The sequence below is a fragment of the Melitaea cinxia genome, chromosome 1 (assembly GCF_905220565.1).
Source record: "Melitaea cinxia chromosome 1, ilMelCinx1.1, whole genome shotgun sequence".
Classification (NCBI taxonomy): domain Eukaryota; kingdom Metazoa; phylum Arthropoda; class Insecta; order Lepidoptera; family Nymphalidae; genus Melitaea; species Melitaea cinxia.
In genome coordinates this window covers 2,743,297-2,758,095 of record NC_059394.1, presented here as the reverse complement: position 1 = coordinate 2,758,095, position 14,799 = coordinate 2,743,297, and the positions used below count along the sequence as shown (strand labels likewise).

General features: G+C 34.8%; 1 long non-coding RNA gene across 1 annotated transcript; it reads right to left on the bottom strand.

Moving 5' to 3' along the window:
• Positions 1-2,862: 2,862 nt before the first annotated feature.
• On the bottom strand, positions 2,863-14,410 carry LOC123655148. The gene is made up of 3 exons (XR_006743320.1): positions 14,321-14,410; positions 5,481-5,486; positions 2,863-2,874 (listed from the first exon to the last, which is right to left on the bottom strand). It is a non-coding gene; the product is annotated as an uncharacterized LOC123655148 (long non-coding RNA).
• Between the last annotated feature and the right edge of the window lie 389 nt (positions 14,411-14,799).

The following is a 14,799-nucleotide window of genomic DNA, read 5'->3' as shown; positions in this document are numbered from 1 at the left end:
TTCTAGTTAAAGAATGGATAATCTCTAAGAGCGAGCCAAAAAAAGGTAAATATTATTGTGTTCAAGCTTCCACACATGCTCTCTGTACTACAGCTATAGTGGTGTCAACCCAATTGTAGTAGATTTTCTCTGCTCTCTTTCATCAGTTCAGCCTAATACAGTCCACTGTTGGACAGGCCTCCACAAGTTCGCGCTAAAAATGGAGTGAACTCATGTGTTTTGCCTCTGCTCTCTTTAATACAAGCTGTTAAAAACCTTACCTTAATCATCTGGTACAATTTCATACTGAAGTAACTTTTTACTTTGGTCACTTTATTAATTGTATATTTATGACGAAACAAGAACTTTTACGTATATAATATTAAAAGTAATTTCAAGTGCTAATGCACTAAAAAGTCTTGAAAAGTTTACACTTGACTAAGTACTTTCAAGTAAGAAAGCGCTTATGTACCCAAGTGTTTTACAGTCTTCGTTTTTAATTAGTTCCAATTTGTAATATTATTTTATGTTAGTGGTCGCACATTGGTGAAATTCGGTGATTATTAATTTAAATTATAAGTTTGAACAGTATTAAGGTTTTAATGAATTTATTATGGTCATGTTTAACATTCAGTAAAGGCAAACAATATTAATCTATAATCTACTAGCTCACCCGGCGAACTTCGTATCGCCTAACACAAACATTATCGTATGGTATTAAAGTTCAAATTGACTTTTAAGTATTATCACAAATCTTTTGTATGGGAGTATAAAAAAATGTTGTTTTTAGACTTTTTCAGGAAATTTAAATTTTTTTTTGGAACTTCTCTCCGTAAGAACCATCCTCGTATTTCAAGGAATATTTAAAAAAAAGAATTAGCGAAATCGGTCCAACCGTTCTCGAGTTTTGCGCTTAGCAACACATTCAGCGACTCATTTTTATATTATAAGAAGATTCTCAATTTGACCACTGACTTTAAAAAAAAACAAAAGAGTGACTATATATAATGCATGTTTGTGTCAAATACATGGTCGTGTGTGTAATGTTTTTTTTATTGATTTAATGTAATTTTATCCCTAATTAAAGCTCAAGCTAAAATTAGCTTTCTGTACTCCTTCTCTATATAAACTACTAGCTGTCTGTCTGCGCGCGTTGCGCCTTTATTATTATTATTGTTATTTTTTCGTACCAACTCCTTTGTGGGCTCATGCACAACACTTTGCTGAAGATTTACGACATCATCAAATACATTATTTACGTTTCTATAAAGGACATACAGACAAACATTCATTTTTTATATATATAAGATAAGTGTGCGATGTTTCACATTCCTCCGTCTGCGCAATTTTCGTAAAAAGGGGAACAAAGTTTTTGCTTCACGTATTAATGTATAAATTAGGCAAGTATATATTACATAATACTATCATGGTGTTTTGTTAAACCGCCAACACGCAGTGGAGCAGTGTGATGGATTAAGCTCCAATCCTTTTCCTACATAGAAAAAGAGGCTTTTACCCAGAAGTGTGATACAGGCTGATTCGTATTGTAGTTGTCGTTTTATTAATATATATATATATATATATATATATATATATTACGACTTTTCAGAAGTTTCACTTCTGCCTGCCTTTTACTACACTCGTATGTGTAAAATTTTAACAATTTAAAATTAATCTTCTTTTTTTAAAATAAGCTTATAATGTTTAAATTTTCGTTATTAAAAAGTAGGTTCTTGAAACAGTGTCGAAATATCGGGAATTTAAAACGACCAAAGGCAAACCCATAAAGTTGTATTGAATGTTTTCTTTTCATTTTGTCATTACAGCAGTACCATTTCCGTAGCCAGTGGCGTTACTAGCGATACCTACGTCCTTAATAAAGATACATGTGCAGCCTCGATACGAACTCTTTACGATTCTGTGGACGTGGTTTATGTTGCCAATATATTTTATCCTCGCTCCGAAGGTTCTGGAGCCCTACAAGACGAATTGAGTTTCCACAATTTATTGTTTTCATCTATAAACGTTTGCTTCGTCAGGAATTTCTAAGTCATTTTAGAAGTTAATAAAGGTTTTAATTTCGGAGATAATTTGTAAAAGTTAGCTTTTGTGTTAACGTGACTAACTGACGGGTGATCTGTTTTATTGTTTTAAGCCAAGTCGAGCGTGGATTATCTATTGTCTTAGTAGCTGGTAGGTATTTAGTTGAACAAAAGTATGTTCCGGTGAAATATAGTTTTAAGTCACACAAAAGAATTTGAGGTATAGAAAGCGACGTTAGGACTGTTTTGTCGATTTTTTTTCTGGTAAAGGTACTTTCAAGGTCTGCTTTTAGTCCTTCAATTTTTTCTATTTTTATTTAGTAACTAGCTGCCCGGACAGACTTCATTCTGTCAAAAGGTAATAGTAAAAAATATATATATTACAAAAAATAAATTAGCTAAATTGGTCGAGCCATTCTCGAGTTATGCGCTTAGCAACATTCATTTTTATTTATATAGATTAAATTAAAAGTACTTTGTTTTTATTATAAATATTGTTTTAAATATTTTTAAACGAGTTGCGAATGTAAAGTTGCTCTTGGAACTCGATCATTCGTCGAAACCATTGAATAAGTTAAACTTTTCATATAAAACAGTTTTCAACTCGAACACGATATCTTCATGTACGGTATACGTATATTTTTCTATCTCACATATTTGCTTTGAATCTGCATTTGAATTGACGCATCTCTCGAAGCACGCGAAGCGTGCTTAAAAGAAATAATAACGTTTATTTTGTAAAAAAAACAGTTTTCTATATATTATTTTAATCTTTATAGAATGCACCTTTTTGTCTGTTTTCGTTTCCATTTTGCTTGAGGATATAAAATTAATATAGAATAACTATATTTGTCTGTTAATATATTTGTATGTGGGGTAGGCATTTAGCTAATTCTGATATATTTTTCATTTATTAAGAACGCTTGAAAGGTGAATTATGTTTTTATCTTGTATGTATACCTAGAAACTTTCTGTTTTCTGTTTTGTCCACTTCTTACTCTACGGAACTTACCGTGATTATTGTTTTAAAACTCCCGATATATCAGCGATGTAGCAGGCACCATTTTCGCGGGTGACTCGCAGTATTCTCTCGCATATATACCAGAGACGAAAAAAAGATATCACATATATAAAGCCATGCTTCCAAATTATAGGTCAGGTATTTTGGGATTGGAGAATTACTGTTAATCTCATTGTTTTTAAATCAAATTTTTACATTTCCTTACTTCTCATCTTTTATTCTTAATTGTACCTTCAACTTTTGTGATGTAACGAAAAGACAATATGATTTATATTATTATTCCCGTTATATATTTCGTGAGATTCAGTCGTAAATTTCACAATAGCACTTAATACATAAGCTGTCTCGAAGGTATGGACATTCAACATTGAAGGGGCAACATTAAATGTTATCTAAGGGATATTAGGTCCTGATGGTAATAACTCTTGATGGACAATGATTTACCTGTACGAATAAAAATTAATAGTGATTCATTTCAAATGGTAGCTAAGCGTAAAACTGGAAATTGACTGAACCAGTTGGTAATTTTTTTAAGTATTCTAATATTTTGTAGAAGGTTTCTCATGGAATAAAAAATTTAAGAAAAAATAATACGCAGAAAATTAAAATAAAAAATACAGTCACATTTATTTCGACTTAGATGCTATTTATTTGTAAGATCCCAAGACAGAATAACGTCTGCCGCGTCAGATAGTAAATTTTAATAATGGCAATATTTTAGTGGTTTTTAACGCTTGAAACGGTGTTATAGTGTAGTACCTTTAGAGTCTGCATAAGTCTCATGACTGATAAAAGGGCTCGTCCCTAAACGATAATTTAATCGCGATTACACATTAAGATTTCCATACAAGGTATGTGATGTAAATTTTTTTCTGAAATGTAAAGATTGGGTTATGGTAAAGTGATTTTTGGCTCACTTTGTGCCCTAACTATACGACGAAAATTGAGATAAGACATTGTTTGCAAGTAATCAAATCTTATATTAGTTCAATTTAATATAATCGTGGAAAGAACTTTTTGAGACAATTTCAAGATAACGCCATTAGTGCGATTAGAGCTATTTTCAAATAAATTATCTATAAGCTGTATTTATGTTATGTAGAGGTATATTCTATTTCCACCTATATCGCGTTTTTCGGATGCGAAGATGAGATTTCAAGAGTGCTATTGTCATGGTCTGGTGCGATCGGATATTTACTGATATATTGCTTGCAGACTTGGATCTACGTAACATACTCCTTTTCTCGTTTTTATATTTTCATCAATTTTGAACGTTACGTTCTTATATATTAGAACTGTAATGTAACTCACTTGATTTTACAAAAATACGTTGTCAAATATTGTATAACCGAGGAATGTTAAGGACTTTTTTTTTCTTATTTTTCTTGATATTTTATGAATTGGTATTCATAGATTTATAGAAATTCAATTTGAAACTGTTTAAGAACATTTATTTAGTTACGGATGACGAGTAGTAGTAGTAAATAATCAGTGACGAATCCACATCGAGCAATTTTATGTCGGGTATTTATTTGTGTGACAATAGATTTTATATGTCAACCCACATAACCACATAAACAGTATGTTAAGGTCAAACTATTAGGAAAAGGACATCTTTCATATAGAATACATTGCATTTTTGTACATATGTAGAATACATTTTTCTTATATGACCAGGTCGTCAAACAAGCGTATGGTACATTTGATAATAAGCGGCCACCGTAGTCTATAGACAACTACAATACCCGAAGAGTCGCAAGCGCGTTGCCGACCCTCTCCAGTAATACAACACCACTTGAAAGCAGTCTCCAACTCTTATTTTAAGTGAAGATAATTAATTGATTTGTGTTAGTAAGTCCGCTCAAATAACCAACTGTGGCCTACAAAATTTTGGCCCAGAACAGGATCAAATCTTTTAAACTTTTTAAGAGGACACTGTGTGGTTACGGCATTAAGAATATAGCCACCCCCTCTCTACCTGTGCGTGTCGTAAGAGGTGACTGATAACACAGTTTCACTTGGAACTTAAAAAGCTAAAGGTTAACCATCCAACGGCTGGCTTTGAAATACACAGGTCGAAGACGGGCAGCAGCGTCTTCTATTACTACTATTATATTAGTAATTAATTATTCCTATAAATCATTTCATAAAATGTCAAGGAAAATGAGAAAATTTTTCCGTTTAATAATAAATCAACAATTGTGTAACACGCATGATGTATCTACCCACCTATCTATATGAAATGAAATATATATTATGTAAAATAAATGAAAACCAATCTTAACTTTGTTGTTATAAAGTTTTCTTTCCCATTTTACTCAATCGAACTTGCACGATGCAAAATTGGGTGCTGATGTCATTTGGGTGAATACCATCGAAGTTTTTGCCTCGTATTACTAAGACTCGTTAGCTCAGTAGGTTAGAGCACCGATATAAACATTTGTCTTGATCATCGGAGGGCGGAGGTTCAAATCCTTCACGAGTCATCCTTTTTCTTTTTTTATTTAAAAATAACTTGCAGTACCCGTACGAATAATTCGCACTAAATAGGTATAATAATTATCACTTTCTTATATTACAAGAAATAAATTTTTAAATACGCAAAACAAACTACTAAACTACTACTGCAAAACTTGTTTATAAGCAATATTCGAAGTTTAGATTGATCGTCAATCATGTTGACGTTGCTTTAAAATTAAAGCCATGATATATATAATTTTTGTAATGAATTAATTTACAAAAACAGAAGCAATAATATTTTATTAATTGTGGATGCCGGTAGAGCAAGCAATTATCTATAAAATGATATAATATAACTTATGTGGAGTCAGTGAAGTCCACTTTAGTCGATTTCTATATCCTTCCTTTTTTATTTTTCCACTAAAAATTAAGAGCCATTTCACAATTTTACGCTCTGCAAGTTTAGGTAAATTTGGTCGCATCGCGCGAGTCGTACGAGCCGCGCGATCTTTGTGCTAGTACGTATAGTGTGACAACCAAAAGACCATCGTGATCATTTTCTGATGTATAATAAAAATTATAACTATGGTATAAAATGTTTTTTACATAATTAATTTGTTAAAAATTTCAAGTATGTTATATAACAACAGTCAATAAATTTAAAATAAAATTAAAAAAATCAATTTTATGAAACAATTTTTTTAAATTGATTTAGTTTTTTCAGTTTACGAATGAATCTAATATTTACGATATGAATAAAAAAGCATTTAATGACATCGACACCGACAAACATATTAATTAACAAATAACAAGACAAACAGATTGAAATGCCTATTTGTATTGATAGTGTGAGAAAAGAAAATTAAATTATACATTTGTTTACAGAAACTATCATTATATTATTTTACAGTCATTTTCGTAATATGTTTATTTTATTTATATTTTATTATGAAAGTATCAAATGCGTTTTATCCGCTATAACAACAGGCGCTTGGCGCGTGTGAGCGAAAGAGACGGCTGCGCAGAATTTGGCGTGGACCTTACCTCTAAGAGCGCTAGCGCTCGACTGATTTACCGAGCTTGATGCGTGGCAATATATACTATCTTTTTATTATTTAATATAAAATGTATTAAAAATAATTACATCTTTTAATTATTTTTATTGTATTCCTTAATGATGTAAGTTTACTTTGATGAAGATAGTTCGTTAAAATTTCTTAGTTTTCTAAGAGAAATATCGCTTTTAAAATTGTACTTATTTGGAAAATATTCGTAACTTTAAATTTTTTTTATTGTTTAATAGAGATACAAATGGAATAAAAATCTATGATAGTGGACAACAAAATTATATTCCACATATTATGATATTTTTTTAAAATGGTTTAAACGTAGAGGTTATTGAAAAGTAGGACTTCAAAGTATACATTGCGACCGTTTACCCAGGGAGGAGGCTGATGAAAAGGTTAATAATTTTATACACATAATATAAATCAAAATTCTGATCTGACTATGGACTACAACAAATGTTGCTCTGTTATATTTCAAGAATATAAATTACATTATTGCATCCAACACTGAGATTAACGACGTCAAAATATTACAATTTCGCGGATTGTTACCGATTTTTGTGAAATGGCTCTTAACAAAGGTATTACAAAGTTTATTTATGACAAACTCGGGTTGTTCGACTCGTCGCTATATAGCATGTGATGATCGCGATTTGTAACAATATACTTTGCTTGCAAACGAAAAAAAAAAAAAAAACGACTTCAACTACATCGATTAGCAATACAAAGTAGTTTTGTGATGTTTGTTAATATGATAAAAATATTGTATAATTCCAATTCAAATGTACATATGATTAATTTATTTAGTTTAATAATGTATAAAGTTAACTCAATTAACTGTGAAAATTTTAACTTTAAATGGGTGAAATAAGAGATAAATATATAGAAGTCCATCATTTCTGGAGCTTGAAACATTTCCTTAGGCTTTTGATTAGCATTTTTGAAGTTGAGGGAAAACCACTCGCATCGAAATCATTGACATCTCGTATAAAAGTGCTTCTTATTTTTGCATAAATATTATTTTACCCGTTATTTTTAGATCCGGTTAGATGTTGGTTAAAAATAAAAATAGGTAAAAAAACTTTTTAAGTTAAACGGTTTTATGTTAAACATACATTGCAATGTTTAAGATAAATGTACTAAAAACCAAAAAATAATAAAATAGATACAGTCGTGGGAATTATAAACATATGCATAGACTAGACTAAAATAAAACCGTGGGGCACGTCAATTGTCTACAAATTATCGACTTAATGTGCGATAGAAGAATCGTTTAATTCGTCGTTAAAATAGGCAGTTGGCCCGCAGACGGTGAGGAAATTACTTACTATTTTCTTGCTTCAACTAGTTTATCGTTGGACATTCACACTGCTGGCTGGCGAGGAATCGTTTCACTGCTCGTAGTTTGTCTTTAATCGACAAAACATATGATAAAAGTACTACTCGCTCACCACTATGAAACCCTAAAACTCACTTATAATCGAGCTTGCTAGCTTGTTTCCACATTCTAGCCCTACTTATCACACGTCCATCGTTGTCGGTTGAACAACTGCCTAATTATAGTGTAACATTACAAAACAAACATTTTAATCAACGATTGTAGACTTATCTTAAACATTGCAATGTATGTTTAACATAAAACCGTTTAACTTAAAAAGTTTTTTTACCTATTTTTATTTTCTAGTTTTTAGTTCTTATTTCGCATTCTGTTTAATTCATTTAGTGCTTCATTATTGCAAGGCCCATCTTAAATATTGAGGTTGTATAGTGCACTGTATTCTTCTTGTCAAGCCCTTTTATTTGATACCCATATTGGTGGGATTGATAAAAAATTGTTATCAGACATTTGGTAGCGGCGGCCAGCTTAGATTTCAATTTTGCATAGTAAATTGTATTCTACTTGTTGAGACCTTTCATTTGATACCCATGTTGATGGGATTGATAAAACGTAAGTTATCCGCCATTTTGTAGAGGCCGCCATCTTGGATTTTAATTTTATATAGTACATTGATTATACTGGTTGAGCACTTTCATTTGATACCCATATTGATGGGATCGATAAAACCTACGTTATCCGCCATTTTGTAGCGGCTTTTATTTGATACCCATATTGATGGGATTGATAAAACCTACGTTATCCGCCATTTTGTAGCGGCCGCCATCTTGGATTTCAATTTTTTATAGTATATTGTATTCTGCTTGTTGAGACCTTTCATTTGATACCCATATTGATGGGATTAATAAAACATAAATTATCCGCCATTTTGTAGCGGCGGCCATCTTGAATTTATAATGATAATGAATAAACATAATTGTATTGTCACCAAAATCCAAAGTGTATACAAAATTTCAGATTAATCCGTTGACAGGAAGAGGGTGAAATTTGAATTACTAAATTTGACCCAAGAATAAATAATAAATAAAAAATAAAACAAACAGGGTGAGCTAAATAAAACCGTTTAATAAACAAATTATCTAAGGTGGTTTTTTTTAGAGTTTTTAGTCAAATAAAAAACGAGACTATTTCGTATTACTGAATTTTTTTAAGATGTCTTGGACTGTTTTTCGCACCACTGTACCGTGTAGCGTGATTGAGAGCGAGCTTTGTGAGGAGTTTGATCGTTCTAATGCACGGAAGGTGAACCATAAATGTGCATCAAAGAGGTCATGAATTGTTGTAATATAGTGATCATACACTACTTTGTAATATATTATCTTTGTAAATATTATCAATTTCTACGCGACTACTGAAAACGTTACTTTTTTATGCTCGTCATAAAAACCTTTCCTTAGTATCCAACATAGCAATATTGAAAATAACTGAAGTTTTTGGTACCATAAATTACGTTGACAAAAAAGTAAAATCAATAAAAATAAACCGTGTTTGTAACTTCTTTTAAGATCAAGTAGTACCAGATTAAATCTAATAAATTGCTATTTATAATATTATACCTATACTTTTAAATTAAGCAGTAGTCCAGAGTTATTATACTTATAAGTAAAAAAGGTAAATGTCAAGTTACAAGAAAATTAAGCGAACTATACTTTGTATAGAGGTTTACCTGTCGTCACGTCGCAGCATTCCTGGTCGTGTCCCTCCCCTGTTAAATTGTATTGGAGCCATAAATCTAGCCGTCGATACCGACTTGGGATATAAAACTAGCTCTCCTAATAGCCGCTCTAATGAAACTTTCCAACTTTCTATAGTTTCCCCAAGGGTTGTGTTACTCAAGCAGCTTGTGTTTTGAATTAATGTTGGAAATATGACTGCAATAGTTTAAATGTTTGAAACTGGTAATTTGCCTTCTGTCTCGTTGTGTTTTGTTTTATTTTGTTTTGATATCATTTAATAGTCAAGGAGTTTTTGGTTGTATGACTTCATAAATATTACGAGTATAATAATATAATTCGTAACTTCCTAACCCGGATAATCATGGTAGGTACAGCGATTTTCCTGTCCTATGATTGTTCTGTAATTGTTTGATTTTTTTAGTTTTGAAGTTATTGTTTAACAATCGCTGTGGTGTGGTCTAACGGTGCGAATAGTTGCCTACGACAACGACTGTTTGCGGGTTCGATTATATTTGTATAAGTATTTCTTTCCGGTTTGGATGACTGTCCTCGTGGGTCTCCCCACCGTGCCTTGGAGAGCACGTAAAGCCGCCGGTGCCAGTTGTTATCGTGAATACCTGGATAGCGATCGTTATTCATAGTAGGGATCATGAACATATCCGCTAACAAGCAGTAGAACAGCGTGATGAATTAAGCTCCTTCTCTTAAACGGAGGAAGAGGCCAATGCCCAGCAGTGGGGTGTTACAGGTTGAATCAAAATGTTTTTAGCTTTAATTGTTTATTGTCCCCATAAGTAAATCATTAGTAGGAGTTTATTTTGTCGCTAATTTATTTACATATTATTTTTTATCGAAATTGTTTCAATATTTCAATCCGATAAAACACCTGCTTTAGAAAATAACTTAAAGTAAGTCTCTATTCGTAAGTAGTCGAGAAAATCAAAAATACAGTCGGCAATCCCATACACAACGTCTAGTCCGCCAGATATCTGATTCAGCCAATCTTTTCCAATACTTTCCTTTGTGTTTTGTTGCTTCGGTTAGACGTGGTCGCATTCGCTTTGACGCGTCCCGGAATGCTTTTCTATTCCTTCTGACCGACTTAAAAAGATACCTCACACGATGAGTAATGGAAAACGCTTCGTTATTTTTATTCATAGTATTTAAATATATACGATTCATCAATTTTTGTGGTTAAATTAAAAATCAATTTAATCGAGAGCCTTTCTTCGTATTGGAATATATTATCGTATGTATTATATTATGTATCGTATATGTGTATGCGTGTATATATAAGTATCATATTATTTGTATCTACGTGTGTATATATTATTATGTATGTATACATTTATATATTGTTTAATTAATAATAGCTAATTTTGCAACTGTTTTATAATCCTGTGGCAGGACTACTGGAAGAGATTTCATCATGGGATAAGTAGTGCGTTCGTACCAGCGTTGTTTATAAGAGCTATTTCCTATTGCTATCCTAGTGTACATAAATTGTTAAATAAATAAATAATAATATTCGTCTTTGAATGGGTTTATTTTAGATCGTAAAATATAGTCGTATTTGCTTTTACACGTCCTTGAATGAACCCTCGTAAGTTTGTATTGCGATTACAGAGACATTTCGTCGGAGAAATTATGATATTAATGCAATCATAACTGGAAAGGTAAGGTACGCTAATATCTTTGTTTGTATTCACGATGAGACGGTATTATAATCTTAGTAATGATTGTATTTGTATATCGCGTTTGTGTTATTATCGTAATGATTTCAAAATATATGTTCTTGTTCTAGTAGTTTTATCTATAGTAATATTAAAAAGCTGACGGGTTTGTTTGTTTGTGGACAGTTTTACCGAGAAGGCTATAGGCAATTTTTTTCCTCAAATAAACGCGTGTAAACTGCAGGGCATAGATAAGAATTAAATAAAATTATATATTAATATATTATATAAATTATGCGTCACGTTGTTCATCCGCGATGGATTTCTAAACGACGTAAGCGATTTTAATCAAATTTGCACACCGAGTGCAGTTTGATCCAACTTGTAAGATAGGTTATATTTTATTTCAATATATATCTATAATTATTATATTCAAGAAAAAAAAGTGCAAAGTTCACCAGGTCGGCGTAGTGTAAATATAAAATACTTTGTAATTCAAAGAATATGTGGAATTAGTAACGCTAGCTTTCACATAGGACATATGAGTCAGTCATAGGCCTCTACGTCTATTCCAGACGATTTAAGCAGTGTCTGAAGAGCATTTCTTCTGATGGCTGTACAAGCCGATACGGGAGCGGCAGATTCTACCACACACCGAACAAGGAAAAGATGTGCTAGTGTCACTGATGTCGCTGTTCTGGTGTTTTTTGTTTCTCCTGTCCGATAAGAGTCCAAACCAGGCTTCATCGTGATGTTGTTGACCATCCTTCACGCTCTTACGCCATTGGTCTCTGTTCTCGGCTAACTTTTCGCAGCTGTTGTGATTTATGTTAAAAGCGACCATATCGCGCTTGGCGCAGTCTTTAAAACGGAGCAAAGGCCTCCCAACATCCCTCCTTGCGTTCGCAACTGCGCAAAGCATGATCTGCCGCGGAAGTCGAGAGGGGTCCATCCGGTGTACATGCCCCAACCAACGCAGCCGACGCTGTTTTAGCATGGCAGTTAGACTGGGCATCCGCGCAATTTGTAGAACCCTCTCGTTGGTCGCTCTGTCTTTCCAACTTATACCCAGGATGTTCCGTAGGCAGCGCATATAAAAAAGTGTTAATCTGACGTTCTTGCTTCGCATAGGACGTCCACGTCTCCGCTCCGTACAAGAGTGTGCTCAAAACACAGGCCTGAAATACTATCATCTTGGTCCTGTTGGTAAGATGTTTGTTGTTCCACACTCTTGTACTGAGCCGCCCGAACGTAGTCGCCGCTTTTCCGATGCGAGTATTGATCTCTGCTTCTAGAGAGAGATTGTTCGAGACAGTCGATCCCAGGTAGCAGAACCTATCAACCACTTGTAAAGCAGTGCTATCCAGCATTATTGCAGGTATTTCTGCACTGCCTTGCGCTAGAACCACAGTTTTTTGGGGTTTATGGACATGGAAAACAAAGTGCATGCTTTGGAAAATTTGTCCATGATTGTTTGAAGCTCGAGAACTGAGTTTGCCACAAAAGCTGCATCATCGGCAAATAACAAAGAGTCAACGAAAAGATCATGACGCTTTCGTTTAGCTTGAAGCAGTGAGATGTTGAATAGCTTTCCGTCTACTCTTGTATGAAGGTGGATACCCTGTTGGCTATCGCCGAAAGCAGTTCTTAGGATAATCGAAAAGAATATACCAAACAGGGTAGGAGCCAACACGCAGCCCTGACGGACACCCCTACGCATTTCGAACTGATCAGACGTTTGGCTATCAAAAACTACAGCGCCCTTCATATCCTCGTGAAAGGATTGAACAAGGCTCAAGAGTTTCGGTGGACACCCAATGCATTTCAGTGCAGTATAAAGACCCTCCCTGCTGACGGTATCGAAGGCCTTATTTAAGTCAACAAACGCCACGTACAATGGCGTTTTCTGCTCTCTGCACTTCTCCTGTAATTGGCGAAGGGAGAAAATCATATCGACTGTGGAACGCCGGGGGCGAAAACCACACTGTGCCTCAGGATATACGCGATTTGCAAGTTTTTGGAGCTTTCCTAATATTACACGTCCAAATAGCTTGCCGACTGAGCTCAAAAGGGAAATGCCACGGTAGGAGTTGCAATCGCCGCGATCCCCTTTCCCTTTGTATAGTGTGATGATGTTGGCATCACGCATATCCCGAGGCACGCACCCCGCCTCCCAGCACTTACACAGCAGACTGTGCAGAATAGGTGACACGCACTTAAGTTTAAGTATTTCTGCTTGGGTTCCATCACTACCAGGACTCTTACCGCGCTTAAGCTGCTTTACAGCAATGTGGTATTCCCTTATAGTAGGTAGGTCGTCTAATTGACTCCAAGTATCCAGTTTAGGCATGCTCTGAACAGCCTCCGGTTCGATGCTGACTGGAGTTGCATAGAGAGTGGTGAAGTGTTCTACCCAACGTTCCATTTGACGATGACGATCTGTTATAACAGAGCCATCAGCTTCTTTAAGGGGAGCTGTCTTTTTGGAAACTGGGCCGATGGCCTGTTTTATACCAGAGTACACACCGCTGAAGTTTCCTGAGTCTGCACACGCTTGGATGTTGTGGCAAATATTGGTCCAATAGACATTCGCAAAGTGGCGTGTGCTGCGTTGAAGAGCTGCTTTAGAAATTGTAAGCTCTTCGCGCGTCTTTGGATTAGGATTCAGACGGTGAGCAAGAGCAGCGTCGCGTTTAGAGTCAAGCAAGGGTAAAAGTTGCTCTATATTTTCAGTGAACCAGTCTTGAGATTTAGCTCTCTGATAGCCGAAAGCTTTGGCAGCTGTTTCCGTGAGAAGAGCTCTGACATTACTCCATTCGTCTTCGACGGTCGCATTTACATCCCAAGTTTCAGTCTCCTTACGTACCAAATCCTCAAAATCACGAATCAAATCGTCATGCCTAGTTTTAGGAAGGTCTAATTTCTTCTTACCAGGTGGTTTGGACGAATAAATCTTTTTATGGATCAGGGCTACACGTGTTACTACTAGGGAATGATCAGTGTCACATTCAGCGCTGTGGAATGTACGCGTGTGAATGGTTTCGCGGAGGTCTTTTCTTCTGGTGAGGACTAGGTCTAGCTGGTGCCAGTGACCAGAGCGAGGGTGCTTCCAGGACACCCTACACATAGGCTTACCCTTGAAGAAAGTATTGGTCACACACAGCAATTGGCTCGAGCAGAACTCAAGTAAACGTTGTCCGTTCTCGTTGAGTTTTCCAATGCCGTGGGGACCCACACAATCGGGCCAAGCAGAGCTGTCCTGGCCGACCCGGGCGTTAAAGTCACCCAAGATGTAAAGTCTGTCACTAGAACTTACGCCACGTACCGTCTCAGTGAGTTGGTCGTAAAATTGGTCTTTGGCTTCGTCAGGTGAAACTAGTGTTGGGGCATATGCGGAAATAAAAGTAACAAAGCCGAAGTTGCTTCGCATCCTCAACACCATAATGCGCTCCGAAATTCCTCGAGGAGTTTCGATTGCGGAAAGG